General features: G+C 39.6%; 1 long non-coding RNA gene across 1 annotated transcript in view; it reads right to left on the bottom strand.

Moving 5' to 3' along the window:
• Window positions 1–13,885: 13,885 nt before the first annotated feature.
• Window positions 13,886–20,000, bottom strand: part of LOC310721395 — an 8,171-nt gene continuing 2,056 nt past the window's right edge. Inside the window, exon 3 of the long non-coding RNA XR_014532012.1 lies at window positions 13,886–16,174. This is a non-coding gene — a long non-coding RNA (uncharacterized lncRNA). The remainder of the gene's footprint in view (window positions 16,175–20,000) is intronic.

Below are 20,000 nucleotides of genomic sequence, written 5' to 3'. Positions count from 1 at the left end.
ATTTTCACCAGGGCTGATTTTGTGGTCTACTTTGAGCTCTGCACAAGCTGCTGAACTGAGAATTGCAATACCTAAACAGAATAAAAAAGAGAAATATGGAGAGTTTGGTCTAATTTGCACTTCCTAAATTTCAAAAGCATTAATGAGTCACATTTTAAACAGTGTCTCACTATTTTACTTAAATACTTGATCTGTGTACTTCATCTTCTGCTCTCTGTCTTTATTTCTGAACACACTATGTAATACAGTTTTTCTCGATTGCTAAGACACATTTCTTGAAAGCTGCTCTTCTTTTCTCTAAACTGTGAACACAAAACCCAATTCTCAAGCTACATTCACAAAACCTCAGACTCTTCTTGCAAAACCAAACTTTCACCTCAAAACAGTTGAATCTGTGCTCAAAACTGAACTAGCCCCGAGTCAATCAAAATTCAAATCACTACGGAACAGTCACTAAACACTACGTAGAAAAATAGAAAACACAATGCTCAGGACATGAAGCTGGAGAAATAAATGTTTATTGTTCACTGTAGGATAAATGCATGTTGCAAAACAAAAAAAACCTGTGCATTTAGCACTTGTACAAAAAGACAAAACAGAAATCTTGTGCATTTACAGCACGGGTAAAAACAAACAGAAATCTTATGCGTTTGCCACTTGTGTACAGTAAGCCCATGTAAAAATAAAGTACAAAAATATACAAATAAGTGCATTACTCAGCCACAGCATCACGTCTCCGTACTGGGTCATAGGACTTCATCCACATCACAGGACACATTTTGTCTGGCCAGGCAACGGGGAAAAACCCCTGGCATGCCGTATCCAGGCTTGGCATGCTTCCACACCTATGTCACCACAGGCCCATGGCTTGCAGGAGATGTACCCTGGTGTAAGGTTGGCGTTCATATACTTTCCATCGCCATGAGGAGAAGAATTCCTCAATGGGGTTTAGGAAAGGGGAGTACGGTGGAAGGCAAAGATTGATAAAACCTTGGTTCATATTGAACCACTCTCTAACCTGGAGGACTCTGTGAAAACTCACATTGTCCCAAACAACAACATAGATGGGATCCAGGATGAGCATCTCGCATGTGATTGAGGAAAATGAGGAGCTGGTGAGTGTTGTAGGGCCCCAGGTTGGCATGATGGTGGACAACCCCATGATTGCTGATGGCAGCACATAATGTGACATTGTATACTGTGACATTGTATACTGTACCTGTATACTGTACCTGTCAAACATACCTGTCCTCCCACCCCCATGTGGCAGTCTTTCAATTCTACAAAAAGAGAACATGGAGTTACAAAAAATATACATGGAATACTAGGCCTACAAACAGTTAGACCAACCCTCCATGTACCACAGTATACTGTAAGTAAATATATGTTTCAGTACATCACTGTACCATATATTTACTTACAGTATACTGTGGTACAGTATGTAGTCTGTCATACAGTAATTGCTGTCAACATTTACATACTGTACTATAATGTCAAAAAAAGGTAATTACTTGTTCTCTAAATCTTCGGATTATGGTGGACACAGTGAATCTACTGATGTTTGGTTGTACCCTTTGTCCAGCCTCCCTCATGCTCATACCATGGACAAAAACATGGTCAATCACAGTAGCTCTGATTTCATCAGATATTACTGTTCCTTGTCTTCGCTGACCACCTCGACCTCCTCTCACACGAACTCTTCCTCTCAGATTTCTATCCATTGTAGGGTCTCACAAACCAGTGCTCTCTGAACTGGCTTACTGTATATGTTCCCTCACATCATTAGCCACAAGTGTGATCCATTTTGAGTTGTTGTGTTCAAGTGGTGACACTTGTGCTTTAATTGTGTTTGACTTTTGTCACCTGTGCTCACCATTATGCAGCACGGGTGCATCACAATGAAAATATGTTTGCAAGTTGTGTCTAAACAGGTGAAAAGTGTTTATGGTTTTGCCAAAAGAGTGATTGATTCAATCAGTGGGTTCAGGCAACTGAGCATTTGGTTCAGACAATAGAGTTTAGTGTTTTAGCAATTGAGAAAAACTGTAAAAAAATTTGCTGAATAGGTGCATATATATATATATATATATATATATATGTGTGTGACCTTTTTGGCTCAATCCACTTTTGGACTGAAATTTTTGGACTAGAAATTTTTTTTTTATCATTTAAGAGGCATTTAATATATATATATATATATATATATATATATATATATATATATATATATATATATATATATATATATATATATATAAATAATCTGTTTTTGTTATTTTTACATGCAATGCTTCTGTTTGCGATGCACCAATTTCATCAGTCATTTTCACCAAGCTGTAATTAGTTACTGACTCTCCCAAGGAGTGGTGCGGGCCATCACGGACGCCTTCAAGATAAAAATCAGACTGTAGATACTGTCATCAGATAGCATCAAGCGGGCTTGGACTCCAGGTGCAATACTCATGGATGACATATACTCATAGATGCGATATTCTTTAGTATCCACACCTTTCTTGAATTTGGTGACCCACTCATACTGTGTATATTTTCTGTTCTGATCATTCTCACTGGTATAGAAAGACACCCATGCATTGGCAAACGCTGTTTTGAAATCCGAAAAAGATCTTCTGATGTATATCCGAGCACATGCGTAGCCATTTCTCTTGAAAAGCTGAAGGCTTGCGTTGTAGCCAGTAATGTCGGTAGGAAGCACTCTGTTAGCCAAACTCGAAGCCGAAACGGAATTGGACCAGACGTGGCTGAATACCATGATTCAGTGCCCAGTACGTGTCATAGGATCCCGAAGATTTGACTGCTGCGAACGTGCTAATATCACTAGACGTGTCGCTACTAAAAAGGACAATAGTAGTGTTTATTGTTAGTATGTTCTTTGGTAAACCACTCCAAATGAGTCTTGCATAACCGTTTTCTGTGGATTTCAGTTCCAACTTTACTGGATGCTGGCCCTCACACAGTGTTTTAGGATCACTGGTGATTTGTTCTTGCTGGTTCAGATTATCAGGTGAACATAACCAAGTATTCTTATGAATGTTTAACCTGTTTTCTATGTCATATCCAGCCAGACTTAGAAGCCACCTCAAGCTTTGGTCCTCAAAAATAGTTTGAAGATGTTTGTCGGAATATTTCAAATCGTGGAGAAGTTGCTCTTTGGACATTGCTAGTCGAGGATCATCTGAGGTTTGAGTGTTGGTCACATGTGATTCAATGATTTTTATTAAATCAAGAGAGGTTTTGAGAAACTGTACTTGTGCTAAGAGTTTAGGGCTGATCTCAAAGATTTCATTTGGATCGTAGTCTTCTGAGTCTTTGGTCACTACTTGTGTGATGTAAACTTTGTCTGCTTGTCTTGGGTTGCTCCTTTGAATTTGGAGGACAATGCTGTCCAGGTCTCTCTTGGTGTTTTCAAGGGCATTGTAGTAATTGTAGACATCCCAACGAGTAATACACACTGTCTTCAGAGTCCTTCAAGTTCGGAAGAGCAGTGTTGTTAGTACTTTCATAGGTCTGGAAGCCATAGTCCTGACGTGCAGGCTCGAAATGAAGCAGGATTTCTTCTGATGGACCGATTGAGTTGTGGTTGGCCAACCAGTGCAGCAGGAGAAGACCATGGCGTGGGTACTCGTGCCCAAACTTTCTGCTTTTTAGATCCTTAATTTTGTGTAAGGTCTCGATCATGGACGCACCAGGAGCTTTTTTATGCTGCATGATAAACTCAAGTAATGGACTGTAGTGCTTTTTATTTTTATTTTAATATTTTTTTTAATTGCACTTTTAATTTGTAAAGGTATTCCTTTAATTAACACATTTAAGATTTATATCTACTTTTTAAACTACACTTTCATCACCCACTCCACCACTGCTGTTAAAAAGTAACTAAATTTTAAATGAGCAACTTTTTACTTTTACCTGAGTAGATTTTCAGAGCGGTAACTTTACATGTATTCAAAGTTCTTTTACAAGAGTAGAATATTTTATTACTCTTTCCACCTCTGGGACTTTATGAAAGGAGTTATATTATAATCAATATACAATATCTGAACAAGTTCATGAAGAATTATAAAGAAAATTTGGTTAATTTGGATAAACATCAATAACGTGTTTTTATATACAGTAGATAAAAAATTGGACACTAACATGGTCTTTGTGTTTTTAAGTGCAATTTTTTATGAATAATTTGTTAAACAAGAACATACTGATATGACATTGTTGGATCAATGTAATTTTTTACTCTATAATGAATATACATTCTGAACATTTTTCTTTCAAAGCATCAAAGCAAAAATCAAGAAAATAGAAATTAGGTGACCAAGTTATTAAATGCGATTTAAAGGTTAATTCCTTGTTTAGTAAAAAAAATATATTTCCAATGATCAGAAATAATGAATAATGAATTTTTTTATTATAATCCTGCTCTTACCTGATATTTAAACAGTAAAAATTCTTAGCTTGTTCTCCAACACTAACCTACACCAAGTGGTCTCTATTTCCTTAATTAAACCACTTTGATGTTGGTTAATAAGTGCTTAATCGTGTCAGTCTTACTATGTACTTAACCCTGATGTTTTTCAGTTCACAGGTTTTGGCAAATAGACCCCTGATTTTGGGAAGGGATTGATTTTCAAGGCTTGAACACATAAAAAATGCGTTCTGGATTTGGATTTGGATTGGGACTGTTTGCCTTGGTCCTTTTTATTCTCACTAACTTCCTCAGTCCCTGTGCCCTGAAACCGAGATGCAGCTCTTTAGCTTCAAATTTAAGAGGCAGAGGGTGTTGAGGGCTCCATCCCTTTGCCTTTGGCAGGAACACCCCTTTAGGGATTTCCATTTGGAGCAGTTGAGACACTGAGGCATGCCTTCAATCTGGTGGACTTTCCTGACAGTATTTGTAATTATTTAGGAAAGGTTATATCAAGTTTGGAATGCAGTAGCTTAGTGCTTAAGGCATTGGATTTTTTGGACAAAAGGTTGTGAGTTTGAATCCCAGCCACACCAAGCTGCCACTTCTGGGTTCCTGAGCAAGGCCCTTAAACCCATAACTGCTCAGTTGTTTCAATGAAATAAATGTGAGTTGCTCTGGATGAGGGCATCTACTAAATTCTGCAAATGTTAGTTGACAGAGGTCACTGAAATTAAGCTAGTTGTTGGTGCATAGACTACTTTTGTCCCAAGCAGCTCATCATAATCCCATGGATGGGCATTTGGGCCAAGGATAAAACACTGCACCATCAAATGGCTTGTTTCTATTGGCCAGAAATTCTTCACACCCCAGAAAATCCTTACCCTTTGTATGGACATTGTCAGGTCATTAGAAAAGTGCTTATGAGGATATCACTTTGTTATTTATAAACATAGAAAATTGCAACAGATACAAGAATGTTAATTCTGGTTGTATAACAGGGGAAGTTGGTTATTGAAATTTTCATCAGGTTTGAGTTTGCAACCCACTTCGGCTCTGCATAAGCTACAAGAAAAAACAGGAGAAAGCAGAGAAAACTATATTGTAACTTAATTGAGAATTGCAGAGAATTTGGGCTGATTCGGAAAAGCATCAGTGTGGATCAGTAGACATTCTCTGAAAGAGAAACTCGGCCTATATTATTAACACAGAATTATGTATTCCTCTATGTTTATTTTTGGGGTGATAATGTCCGTTTAAGGAAACACAAGTCCACCAAAGTATTATTTCAGTAGAAATTCATGTATTTTATTTATGTAGTCCAGTGCATTGTTTAACATTTTTTAGAAACATACAGTGGGTACGGAAAGTATTCAGACCCCCTTAAATTTTTCACTCTTTGTTATATTGCAGCCATTTGCTAAAATCATTTAAGTTCATTCTTCTTCCTCATGAATGCACACACAGCTCCCCATATTGACAGAAAAACACAGAATTGTTGACATTGTTGCAGATTTATTAAAAAAGAAAAACTGAAATATCACATGGTCCTAAGTATTCAGACCCTTTGCTGTGACACTCATATATTTAACTCAGGTGCTTTCCATTTTTTCTGATCATCCTTGAGATGGTTCTACACCTTCTTTTGAGTCCAGCTGTGTTTGATTATACTGATTGGACTTGATTAGGAAAGCCACACACCTGTCTATATAAGACCTTCCAGATCACAATGCATGTCAGAGCAAATGAGAATCATGAGGTCAAAGGAACTGCTTGAAGAGCTCAGAGACAGAATTGTGGCAAGGCACAGATCTGGCCAAGGTTACAAAAAGATTTCTGCTGCACTTAAGGTTCCTAAGAGCACAGTGGCCTCCATAATCCTCAAATGGAAGACGTTTGGGATGACCAGAACCCTTCCTAGAGCTGGCCATCCGGCCAAACTGAGCTATCGGGGGAGAAGAGCCTTGGTGAGAGAGGTAAAGAAGAACCCAAAGATCACTGTGGCTGAGCTCCAGAGATGCAGTCAGGAGATGGGAGAAAGTTGTAGAAAGTCAACCATCACTGCAGCCCTCCACCAGTCGGGGCTTTATGGCAGAGTGGCCCGACGGAAGCCTCTCCTCAGTGTAAGACACATGAAAGCCCGCATGGAGTTTGCTAAAAAAACACCTGAAGGACTCCAAGATGGTGAGAAATAAGATTCTCTGGTCTGATGAGACCAAAATAGAACTTTTTGGCCCTAATTCTAAGCGGTATGTGTGGAGAAAACCAGGCACTGCTCATCACCTGTCCAATACAGTCCCAACAGTGAAGCATGGTGGTGGCAGCATCATGCTGTGGGAGTGTTTTTCACCTGCAGGGACAGGACGACTGGTTGCAATCAAGGGAAAGATGAATGCGGCCAAGCACAGGGATATCCTGGACAAAAACCTTCTCCAGAGTGCTCTGGACCTCAGACAGGGCTGAAGGTTTACCTTCCAACAAGACAATGACCCTAAGCACACAGCTAAAATAACGAAGGAGTGGCTTCACAACAACTCCGTGACTGTTCTTGAATGGCCCAGCCAGAGCCCTGACTTAAACCCAATTGAGCATCTCTGTAGAGACCTAAAAATGGCTGTCCACCAACGTTTACCATCCAACCTGACAGAACTGGAGAGGCTCTGCAAGGAGGAATGGCAGAGGATCCCCAAATCCAGGTGTGAAAGACTTGTTGCATCTTTCCCAAAAAGACTCCTGGCTGTATAAGATCAAAAGGGGGCTTCTACTAAATACTGAGCAAAGGGTCTGAATACTTAGGACCATGTGATATTTTAGTTTTTCTTTTTTAATAAATCTGCAACAGTGTCAACAATTCTGTGTTTTTCTGTCAGTATGGGGAGCCGTGTGTACATTCATGAGGAAGAAGAATGAACCTAAATGATTTTAGCAAATGGCTGCAATATAACAAAGAGTGAAACATTTAAGGGGGTCTGAATACTTTCTGTACCCACTGTACATGTGGAGTAGGAAAGACTTTGTGTTTTTAAGTGCAATTTTTTATGAATAATTTGTTAAACAAGAACATACTGATATGACATTGTTGGATCAATGTAATTTTTTACTCTATAATGAATATACATTCTGAACATTTTTCTTTCAAAGCATCAAAGCAAAAATCAAGAAAATAGAAATTAGGTGACCAAGTTATTAAATGCGATTTAAAGGTTAATTCCTTGTTTAGTAAAAAAAATATATTTCCAATGATCAGAAATAATGAATAATGAATTTTTTTATTATAATCCTGCTCTTACCTGATATTTAAACAGTAAAAATTCTCAGCTTGTTCTCCAACACTAACCTACACCAAGTGGTCTCTATTTCCTTAATTAAACCACTTTGATGTTGGTTAATAAGTGCTTAATCGTGTCAGTCTTACTATGTACTTAACCCTGATGTTTTTCAGTTCACAGGTTTTGGCAAATAGACCCCTGATTTTGGGAAGGGATTGATTTTCAAGGCTTGAACACATAAAAAATGCGTTCTGGATTTGGATTTGGATTGGGACTGTTTGCCTTGGTCCTTTTTATTCTCACTAACTTCCTCAGTCCCTGTGCCCTGAAACCGAGATGCAGCTCTTTAGCTTCAAATTTAAGAGGCAGAGGGTGTTGAGGGCTCCATCCCTTTGCCTTTGGCAGGAACACCCCTTTAGGGATTTCCATTTGGAGCAGTTGAGACACTGAGGCATGCCTTCAATCTGGTGGACTTTCCTGACAGTATTTGTAATTATTTAGGAAAGGTTATATCAAGTTTGGAATGCAGTAGCTTAGTGCTTAAGGCATTGGATTTTTTGGACAAAAGGTTGTGAGTTTGAATCCCAGCCACACCAAGCTGCCACTTCTGGGTTCCTGAGCAAGGCCCTTAAACCCATAACTGCTCAGTTGTTTCAATGAAATAAATGTGAGTTGCTCTGGATGAGGGCATCTACTAAATTCTGCAAATGTTAGTTGACAGAGGTCACTGAAATTAAGCTAGTTGTTGGTGCATAGACTACTTTTGTCCCAAGCAGCTCATCATAATCCCATGGATGGGCATTTGGGCCAAGGATAAAACACTGCACCATCAAATGGCTTGTTTCTATTGGCCAGAAATTCTTCACACCCCAGAAAATCCTTACCCTTTGTATGGACATTGTCAGGTCATTAGAAAAGTGCTTATGAGGATATCACTTTGTTATTAATAAACATAGAAAATTGCAACAGATACAAGAATGTCAATTCTGGTTGTATAACAGGGGAAGTTGGTTATTGAAATTTTCATCAGGTTTGAGTTTGCAACCCACTTCGGCTCTGCATAAGCTACAAGAAAAAACAGGAGAAAGCAGAGAAAACTATATTGTAACTTAATTGAGAATTGCAGAGAATTTGGGCTGATTCGGAAAAGCATCAGTGTGGATCAGTAGACATTCTCTGAAAGAGAAACTCGGCCTATATTATTAACACAGAATTATGTATTCCTCTATGTTTATTTTTGGGGTGATAATGTCCGTTTAAGGAAACACAAGTCCACCAAAGTATTATTTCAGTAGAAATTCATGTATTTTATTTATGTAGTCCAGTGCATTGTTTAACATTTTTTAGAAACATACAGTGGGTACGGAAAGTATTCAGACCCCCTTAAATTTTTCACTCTTTGTTATATTGCAGCCATTTGCTAAAATCATTTAAGTTCATTCTTCTTCCTCATGAATGCACACACAGCTCCCCATATTGACAGAAAAACACAGAATTGTTGACATTGTTGCAGATTTATTAAAAAAGAAAAACTGAAATATCACATGGTCCTAAGTATTCAGACCCTTTGCTGTGACACTCATATATTTAACTCAGGTGCTTTCCATTTTTTCTGATCATCCTTGAGATGGTTCTACACCTTCTTTTGAGTCCAGCTGTGTTTGATTATACTGATTGGACTTGATTAGGAAAGCCACACACCTGTCTATATAAGACCTTCCAGATCACAATGCATGTCAGAGCAAATGAGAATCATGAGGTCAAAGGAACTGCTTGAAGAGCTCAGAGACAGAATTGTGGCAAGGCACAGATCTGGCCAAGGTTACAAAAAGATTTCTGCTGCACTTAAGGTTCCTAAGAGCACAGTGGCCTCCATAATCCTCAAATGGAAGACGTTTGGGATGACCAGAACCCTTCCTAGAGCTGGCCATCCGGCCAAACTGAGCTATCGGGGGAGAAGAGCCTTGGTGAGAGAGGTAAAGAAGAACCCAAAGATCACTGTGGCTGAGCTCCAGAGATGCAGTCAGGAGATGGGAGAAAGTTGTAGAAAGTCAACCATCACTGCAGCCCTCCACCAGTCGGGGCTTTATGGCAGAGTGGCCCGACGGAAGCCTCTCCTCAGTGTAAGACACATGAAAGCCCGCATGGAGTTTGCTAAAAAAACACCTGAAGGACTCCAAGATGGTGAGAAATAAGATTCTCTGGTCTGATGAGACCAAAATAGAACTTTTTGGCCTTAATTCTAAGCGGTATGTGTGGAGAAAACCAGGCACTGCTCATCACCTGTCCAATACAGTCCCAACAGTGAAGCATGGTGGTGGCAGCATCATGCTGTGGGAGTGTTTTTCACCTGCAGGGACAGGACGACGGGTTGCAATCGAGGGAAAGATGAATGCGGCCAAGTACAGGGATATCCTGGACAAAAACCTTCTCCAGAGTGCTCTGGACCTCAGACTGGGCTGAAGGTTTACCTTCCAACAAGACAATGACCCTAAGCACACAGCTAAAATAACGAAGGAGTGGCTTCACAACAACTCCGTGACTGTTCTTGAATGGCCCAGCCAGAGCCCTGACTTAAACCCAATTGAGCATCTCTGTAGAGACCTAAAAATGGCTGTCCACCAACGTTTACCATCCAACCTGACAGAACTGGAGAGGCTCTGCAAGGAGGAATGGCAGAGGATCCCCAAATCCAGGTGTGAAAGACTTGTTGCATCTTTCCCAAAAAGACTCCTGGCTGTATAAGATCAAAAGGGGGCTTCTACTAAATACTGAGCAAAGGGTCTGAATACTTAGGACCATGTGATATTTCAGTTTTTCTTTTGTAATAAATCTGCAACAATGTCAACAATTCTGTGTTTTTCTGTCAGTATGGGGAGCCGTGTGTACATTCATGAGGAAGAAGAATGAACCTAAATGATTTTAGCAAATGGCTGCAATATAACAAAGAGTGAAACATTTAAGGGGGTCTGAATACTTTCCGTACCCACTGTACATGTGGAGTAGGAAAGACTTTGTGTTTTTAAGTGCATTTTTTAATGAATAATTTGTTAAACAAGAACATACTGATATGACATTGTTGGATCAATGTAATTTTTTACATTGATGAAAATGAATATATTTAATGAATATACATTCTGAACATTTTTCTTTCAAAGCATCAAAGCAAAAATCAAGAAAATAGAAATTAGGTGACCAAGTTATTAAATGCGATTTAAAGGTTAATTCCTTGTTTAGTAAAAAAAATATATTTCCAATGATCAGAAATAATGAATAATGAATTTTTTTATTATAATCCTGCTCTTACCTGATATTTAAACAGTAAAAATTCTCAGCTTGTTCTCCAACACTAACCTACACCAAGTGGTCTCTATTTCCTTAATTAAACCACTTTGATGTTGGTTAATAAGTGCTTAATCGTGTCAGTCTTACTATGTACTTAACCCTGATGTTTTTCAGTTCACAGGTTTTGGCAAATAGACCCCTGATTTTGGGAAGGGATTGATTTTCAAGGCTTGAACACATAAAAAATGCGTTCTGGATTTGGATTTGGATTGGGACTGTTTGCCTTGGTCCTTTTTATTCTCACTAACTTCCTCAGTCCCTGTGCCCTGAAACCGAGATGCAGCTCTTTAGCTTCAAATTTAAGAGGCAGAGGGTGTTGAGGGCTCCATCCCTTTGCCTTTGGCAGGAACACCCCTTTAGGGATTTCCATTTGGAGCAGTTGAGACACTGAGGCATGCCTTCAATCTGGTGGACTTTCCTGACAGTATTTGTAATTATTTAGGAAAGGTTATATCAAGTTTGGAATGCAGTAGCTTAGTGCTTAAGGCATTGGATTTTTTGGACAAAAGGTTGTGAGTTTGAATCCCAGCCACACCAAGCTGCCACTTCTGGGTTCCTGAGCAAGGCCCTTAAACCCATAACTGCTCAGTTGTTTCAATGAAATAAATGTGAGTTGCTCTGGATGAGGGCATCTACTAAATTCTGCAAATGTTAGTTGACAGAGGTCACTGAAATTAAGCTAGTTGTTGGTGCATAGACTACTTTTGTCCCAAGCAGCTCATCATAATCCCATGGATGGGCATTTGGGCCAAGGATAAAACACTGCACCATCAAATGGCTTGTTTCTATTGGCCAGAAATTCTTCACACCCCAGAAAATCCTTACCCTTTGTATGGACATTGTCAGGTCATTAGAAAAGTGCTTATGAGGATATCACTTTGTTATTAATAAACATAGAAAATTGCAACAGATACAAGAATGTCAATTCTGGTTGTATAACAGGGGAAGTTGGTTATTGAAATTTTCATCAGGTTTGAGTTTGCAACCCACTTCGGCTCTGCATAAGCTACAAGAAAAAACAGGAGAAAGCAGAGAAAACTATATTGTAACTTAATTGAAAATTGCAGAGAATTTGGGCTGATTCGGAAAAGCATCAGTGTGGATCAGTAGACATTCTCTGAAAGAGAAACTCGGCCTATATTATTAACACAGAATTATGTATTCCTCTATGTTTATTTTTGGGGTGATAATGTCCGTTTAAGGAAACACAAGTCCACCAAAGTATTATTTCAGTAGAAATTCATGTATTTTATTTATGTAGTCCAGTGCATTGTTTAACATTTTTTAGAAACATACATGTGAAGTAGGAAAGACTTTGTGTTTTTAAGTGCAATTTTTTATGAATAATTTGTTAAACAAGAACATACTGATATGACATTGTTGGATCAATGTAATTTTTTACTCTATAATGAATATACATTCTGAACATTTTTCTTTCAAAGCATCAAAGCAAAAATCAAGAAAATAGAAATTAGGTGACCAAGTTATTAAATGCGATTTAAAGGTTAATTCCTTGTTTAGTAAAAAAAATATATTTCCAATGATCAGAAATAATGAATAATGAATTTTTTTATTATAATCCTGCTCTTACCTGATATTTAAACAGTAAAAATTCTCAGCTTGTTCTCCAACACTAACCTACACCAAGTGGTCTCTATTTCCTTAATTAAACCACTTTGATGTTGGTTAATAAGTGCTTAATCGTGTCAGTCTTACTATGTACTTAACCCTGATGTTTTTCAGTTCACAGGTTTTGGCAAATAGACCCCTGATTTTGGGAAGGGATTGATTTTCAAGGCTTGAACACATAAAAAATGCGTTCTGGATTTGGATTTGGATTGGGACTGTTTGCCTTGGTCCTTTTTATTCTCACTAACTTCCTCAGTCCCTGTGCCCTGAAACCGAGATGCAGCTCTTTAGCTTCAAATTTAAGAGGCAGAGGGTGTTGAGGGCTCCATCCCTTTGCCTTTGGCAGGAACACCCCTTTAGGGATTTCCATTTGGAGCAGTTGAGACACTGAGGCATGCCTTCAATCTGGTGGACTTTCCTGACAGTATTTGTAATTATTTAGGAAAGGTTATATCAAGTTTGGAATGCAGTAGCTTAGTGCTTAAGGCATTGGATTTTTTGGACAAAAGGTTGTGAGTTTGAATCCCAGCCACACCAAGCTGCCACTTCTGGGTTCCTGAGCAAGGCCCTTAAACCCATAACTGCTCAGTTGTTTCAATGAAATAAATGTGAGTTGCTCTGGATGAGGGCATCTACTAAATTCTGCAAATGTTAGTTGACAGAGGTCACTGAAATTAAGCTAGTTGTTGGTGCATAGACTACTTTTGTCCCAAGCAGCTCATCATAATCCCATGGATGGGCATTTGGGCCAAGGATAAAACACTGCACCATCAAATGGCTTGTTTCTATTGGCCAGAAATTCTTCACACCCCAGAAAATCCTTACCCTTTGTATGGACATTGTCAGGTCATTAGAAAAGTGCTTATGAGGATATCACTTTGTTATTAATAAACATAGAAAATTGCAACAGATACAAGAATGTTAATTCTGGTTGTATAACAGGGGGAAGTTGGTTATTGACATTTTCTTCAGGTTTGAGTTTGCAACCCACTTCGGCTCTGCATAAGCTACAAGAAAAAACAGGAGAAAGCAGAGAAAACTATATTGTAACTTAATTGAGAATTGCAGAGAATTTGGGCTGATTCGGAAAAGCATCAGTGTGGATCAGTAGACATTCTCTGAAAGAGAAACTCGGCCTATATTATTAACACAGAATTATGTATTCCTCTATGTTTTTTTGGGTGATAATGTCCGTTTAAGGAAACACAAGTCCACCAAAGTATTATTTCAGTAGAAATTCATGTATTTTATTTATGTAGTCCAGTGCATTGTTTAACATTTTTTAGAAACATACATGTGGAGTAGGAAAGAATTTTGCTTTTAAAGATCAAAAACACTAACAGAAGCATTTAATACTTTTACACATTGAATTATTAAAATACATAATACATTCTATCATTTAAATCCTGCAATATTTGCACAAAGACACCTGAATTCAGTGTAAGGTATTAAAAAAATGTGTAGTTTAAAATACATGTAAACAGCTAATGATAAGGAATATTACAGTCCACAAGCATTTGTCACATGTAAACACACCATCAATACAGTATTGCAAAGTGAATGCATCATTAATTAACTTCATTAACGGATTATGTAAATACGGACACAATTGAATTTATTTACAAGCATCATTGTAATAGGTGAAGATTAAATTTGATGCTTAAATGCAGCTTTTCACAACAACAGGCTACAATAACTTCATTTAAAATGTGTGAATTTTTACATTTTGCTGTTTCAGTGTTGTTCTGATAAATAATTATATAGTAAAACAAAATAAAAATATCTCTTTGTGATAAAATATCTTCATGCACACAAAAGCATTGTGCAAGTGATGTCTTGGTCACATGGTCATTTCTGAAACACTGGGGGTTCACAAACTTGCTTCACTGATCATCGTGACAGGTCGATGAGATTCTATAGCTCAATATAATAGTAATCAAAACACAGTTATGCAATTAAATCGGATATTTCTTTACATGTTAAGGAAAACTTGTGAGCACAATGTTACGATAGTTAGTTTTATCAAGCTAAGCATGGAATAAGACTGACGAAAGTAAGACTGACGAGGAATGTTACAAAGAAGTGTATATGGGGATGATTTATTTTAAGCCCATGCATCATTGATAGATGAGTGAGGTGACCGGCTCGTATAGGTACGATTCTCTATCAGTACTATTACATTTATTTTTTCCAAAATGAGCACCAATCAATCTTGATAATTTTTTTAGGTGACTTACAGCAGTGCTTATCACGTTGTTTTAATTATTAATTATTATTATTATTATAAATACATTTGAAAATCATTGAAAATGCTACCCATCAACTTGTAGACGCATTCACTTCAGCACAAGGTCATAAAACCATTTCAGAAACCTGGTCTGCCGTGTGACACTGTTACAAAGTGAGGTGTGGCCTTCGGTCTGTTGTCAGTTCTCATTCTTATTAAAATGAAAATACTGATAGTTATCAGCCCAACAATGATTGTTAACGTGTACGATGTACCTGCAGGTACTTTACCCTCCGGGCCATCAAACTCAGGACTTTCATAAACAGATTCAAAGATGGTGACCGGCACTAGAAGACGGAGTTGAAGGCCACAACGAAGAGCCAAGTCGGTGTCTATTACTCCATTCGCCCTTCCGTTCAGTGGGTGCTCTACCAAAGGGTCGTCTTCATCTTCTCCTCCGTAAACACCTACTTTCAGCTCTTTGCTCAGCATTTCATCCGGGATCCCATCCCATACGATCCTCGCCTGCCCATTTGGAGTGGATTGTAGCTCAAGGTTCAGTTTGTCTAACTGCGAATGCTTGGAACTGGCTTGAGAATTAGACTTTGTATGTTCTTTAACATTATTATCGGTGTTACATTCTACAATGTACACAAGCCAATGGACGTGAGGATGATTTTGCAATTTTCCTAGTTTACGCTGAAATGTTTGCTGCTCTTGAATAGACAGACATATGTCTTCGATTTCTTTGAGCAGCTTTATGCTGATCTCAAAGGTAAACTCTGGATCATAACTACTGCCTTTGTTCATGTCCTTATAGTGCTGTGTAACAAACACTTTAACCACTACATTTGGATAATCTTTGTCAATTTTAATTACAATTCTGTGAAGATTGTTTTTGGAACTAATCTGTGAGTTACAGATTTTCCTAATAATATAATTAGGCAAACTTTTTAGTGCCTTAATTAGATTGCCAAAAGTATAATACTCAAAATTGGTATTAGACAAGCTAGGAAAGGTTTTTTCAAAGTTTTTAAACTGATGAATGCCTAAAGGTTTGTCAGTTGGATTGATATTAAGGCGTAGTTTTCCATTTTGGTCAATTTTACCTAGACTGAGCAGCCAGCACAGAGTCGAGAGGTATTCATCAAAGTTTGTTTTGTTTTTTAGATCATTCAAGTTGTCAATGACATCAATGGCACTTGTCGGAGTCATACTGTAAATACTGATCAAGCCCAGACTCAGAGCAAAGCAAAAAAGGAGTCTTCCAGTCCCCATTTTTCAAGCCTACAAGAAATAACAAAATAAAAAATGTCATATATTTGATATATTTGATTGGATAAAATATGTTCCATTAAATTGTGTAAAATGTGTAAAATGTAAATGAAAACAGAATGAAATGATTTGTAAATCTCTTAAATCCTTATACTTCTTCTTCTTCTTCTTTCGGCTGCTCCCATTGGGGTCGCCACAGCGGATCATCCGTCTCCATACCACCCTGTCCTCTACATCTGCCTCTTTCACACCAACTACCTGCATGTCTTCCCTCACCACATCCATGAACCTCCTCCTTGGCCTTCCTCTTTTCCTCCTACCTGGTGGCTCCATCTTCAGCATTTTTCTACCAATATAATTCATGTCCCTTCTCTGCACATGTCCAAACCATCTCAATCTCGCCTCCCTCACCTTGTCACCAAAACATCCTACATGTGCTGTCCCTCTAACTCATTTCTAATCTTGTCCATCCTCGTCACTCCCAACGAAAACCTTAACATCTTCAGCTCTGCTACCTCCAGCTCCACCTCCTGTCTTTTACTCAATGCCACTGTCTCTAATCCATACAACATCGCAGGTCTCACCACAGTCCTATAAACTTTCCCTTTCATTCTTGCAGATACTCTTCTATCACAAATCACTCCTATCACTCTTCTCCACCCACTCCACCCTGCCTGCACTCTTTTCTTTACTTCTCTAACACACTCTCCATTACTTTGCACTGTTGACCCCAGGTACCTGAACTCCTCCACCTTCTCCACCTCTTCTCCCTGCAACCGCATCACTCCACTGCCCTCCCTCTCATTCACACACATGTACTCTGTCTTACTCCTACTGACTTATATTCCCCTTCTCTCAAGCGCATATCTCCACCTCTCCAGGCTCTTCTCAACCTGCTCTCTACTCTCACCACAAATCACAATATCATCTGCAAACATCATAGTCCAGGGAGACTCCTGTCTGACCTCGTCCGTCAACCTGTCCATCACCACTGCAAACAGGAAAGGGCTCAGGGCCGATCCTTGATGCAGTCCAACCTTCACCCTGAACCAGTCTGTCGTACCTACTGCACACTTTACTGCCATCACACTGTCCTCATACATGTCCTGCACCACCCTCACATACTTCTCTGACACACCTGACTTCCTCATACAATACCACAACTCCTCTCTCGGCACCCTGTCGTACGCTTTCTCTAAATCCACAAATACACAATGCAGCTCCTTCTGTCCTTCTCTATACTTCTCCATCAACATCCTCAAAGCAAATAAGGCATCTGTGGCGCTCTTCCTCGGCATGAAACCATACTGTTGCTCACAGATAGTCACCTCTTCTCTCAGCCTGGCTTCCACTACTCTTTCCCATAACTTCATGGTGTGACTGATCAACCTAATTCCCCTGTAGTTACTGCAGGTCTGCACATCTCCCTTATGCTTAAAGATCGGTACCAGCACACTCCTTCTCCATTCCTCAGGCATCCTCTCCCCTTCCAGAATCCTGTTAAACAATCTGGTTAAAAACTCCACTGCCATCTCTCCTAAACATCTCCACGCTTTTACCGGTATGTCATCTGGTCCAACCGACTTTCCATTCTTCATCCTCTTAATCGCTGCTCTAACTTCCTCCTTACTTATCCTATCTACATCCTGCTTCACCAACTCCACATCCTCCAACCTTCTCTCTCTCTGATTTTCCTCATTCATCAGCTGCTCAAAATACTCCCTCCATCTTCTCAACACACTCTCCTCATTAGTCAACACATTTCCCTCTCCATCCTTTATTGCTCTAACTTGCAGTACATCCTTCCCAGCTCGGTCCCTCTGCCTGGCCAATCGGTATAAATCCTTTTCTCCTTCCTTAGTGTCCAACCTCTTATACAGCTCCTCATATGCCTTTTCCTTGGCTTTCGCCACATCCCTTTTTACCTGCTGCCGCATCTCCTTGTACTCCTGCCTACTTTTCTCATCACTCTGTCGATCCCACTTCTGTTTTGCCAACCTCTTTCCCCTAATGCTCTCCTGCACTTCCTCATTCCACCACCACGTCTCCTTGTCTTGCTTTCTATTTCCAGATGTCACACCAAGTACTTTTCTAGCTGCCTTCCTCATCACTCCTGCAGTAGTTGCCCAATCATCCGGCACCTCTTCACCACCACCAAGCCCCTGTCTGACCTCTTCACTGAACCACACACTACACTCTTCCTCCTTCAGTTTCCACCATTTTATTCTTCTTTCAATCCTTACTTTCCTCCTCTTCTTCTTCGCCTCCAAAACCATCCTACAGACCACCATCCGATGCTGTCTAGCTACACTGTCCCCCGCCAACACCTTACAGTCTCCAATCTCCTTCAGGTTGCATCTCCTACACAGAACATAATCCACCTGTGTGCACCTTCCTCCACTCTTATACGTCACCCTATGATCCTCCTTCTTCTTAAAATACGTGTTCACCACTGCCATTTCCATCCTTTTAGCAAAATCTACCACCATCTGCCCTTCCACATTCCTCTCCTTAAAACCATACCTACCCATCACCTCCTCATCACCTCTGTTCCCTTCACCTACATGCCCATTAAAGTCTGCCCCAATCACCAATCGTTCTTTCCTAGGTACACCATCTACCACTTCATCTAATTCACTCCAGAATCTTTCCTTCTCCTCCATCTCACAGCCAACTTGTGGAGCATAGGCACTGATGACATTTATCATCATCCCTTCAACCTCCACCTTCTCGATCATCACCCTATCAGAAACTCTCTTCACCTCCAATACACTCTTACTGTACTCTTCCTTCAGAATCACCCCTACACCATTTCTCTTTCCATCCACACCATGATAAAACAGTTTAAACCCACCTCCAATGTTCCTGGCCTTACTCCCTTTCCACTTGGTCTCCTGAACACACAGCATATCTACCTTTCTCCTCTCCATCATATCAGCTACCTCTCTCCCTTTACCCGTCATAGTACCAACATTTAAAGTACCAACCCGAACCTCTACTCTCCTACACTGCTCCTTTTCCTGCCGTCTCTGTAGACGTCTTCCTCCTCTCCTTCTCCTCCTTCGGCCAACAGTAGCCCAATTTCCACCGGTACCCTGTCGGCTAACGATACCTGTGGCGGTCGTTGTTAACCCGGGCCTCGACCGATCCGGTATGAAATTCTCATTTGTGATCCGCATATTTGATTTGGCACATGTTTTACGCTGGATGCCCTTCCTAACGCAACCCTCCCCATTTACCCGGGCTTGGGACCGGCACTAAGAGTGCACTGGCTTGTGCCCCCCTAATGGCTGGGTTCTTAAATCCTTATACTATTCACAAGTAAAAATATTAAGCTAAGAATATATACCATTTTAAGGGGAAGGAAAAGTTAGTTTTGATTTCAGTGCCTACAACAGATCCCAAAAAAAGTTGGGACAGGGCCAAGCATCACCTCTTCTGTATGTAGAAATTTGGGAACTGAGGGAACCAGTTGCTGAAGTTTTGGGAGAGGAATGTTGTCCCACATGTGTCCGATACAGGATTCTAACTGCTCAACAGTTCTGGGTGTCCTTTGTTGTATTTTTGTTTTATAATTAAGCAAATGGTGAAAAGTCTAGAGTGCAGGCAGACCAGTTCAGCACCCAGACTCTTCTACTACGAATCATGCTACTTTAATAGATGCAGTATGCAGTTATCATTGTCTTGCTCAAATATGCAAGACCTTCCATGATAAAGATGTTTTCTGGATGGAAGCATTTGTTGCTCTAAAACCGTTTTGTCTATACCGTTTATCATTGATCCAAATGTGCAAGCTGCCCATTCCACAGGCTCTAATGCACTCCCATACCATCAGAGA

This window comes from Silurus aristotelis, assembly GCF_946808225.1.
Source record: "Silurus aristotelis genome assembly, chromosome: 27".
Lineage (NCBI taxonomy): Eukaryota > Metazoa > Chordata > Actinopteri > Siluriformes > Siluridae > Silurus > Silurus aristotelis.
The sequence above is the reverse complement of the archived record's forward strand: the minus strand, read 5'-3'. Positions and strand labels throughout refer to the sequence as shown.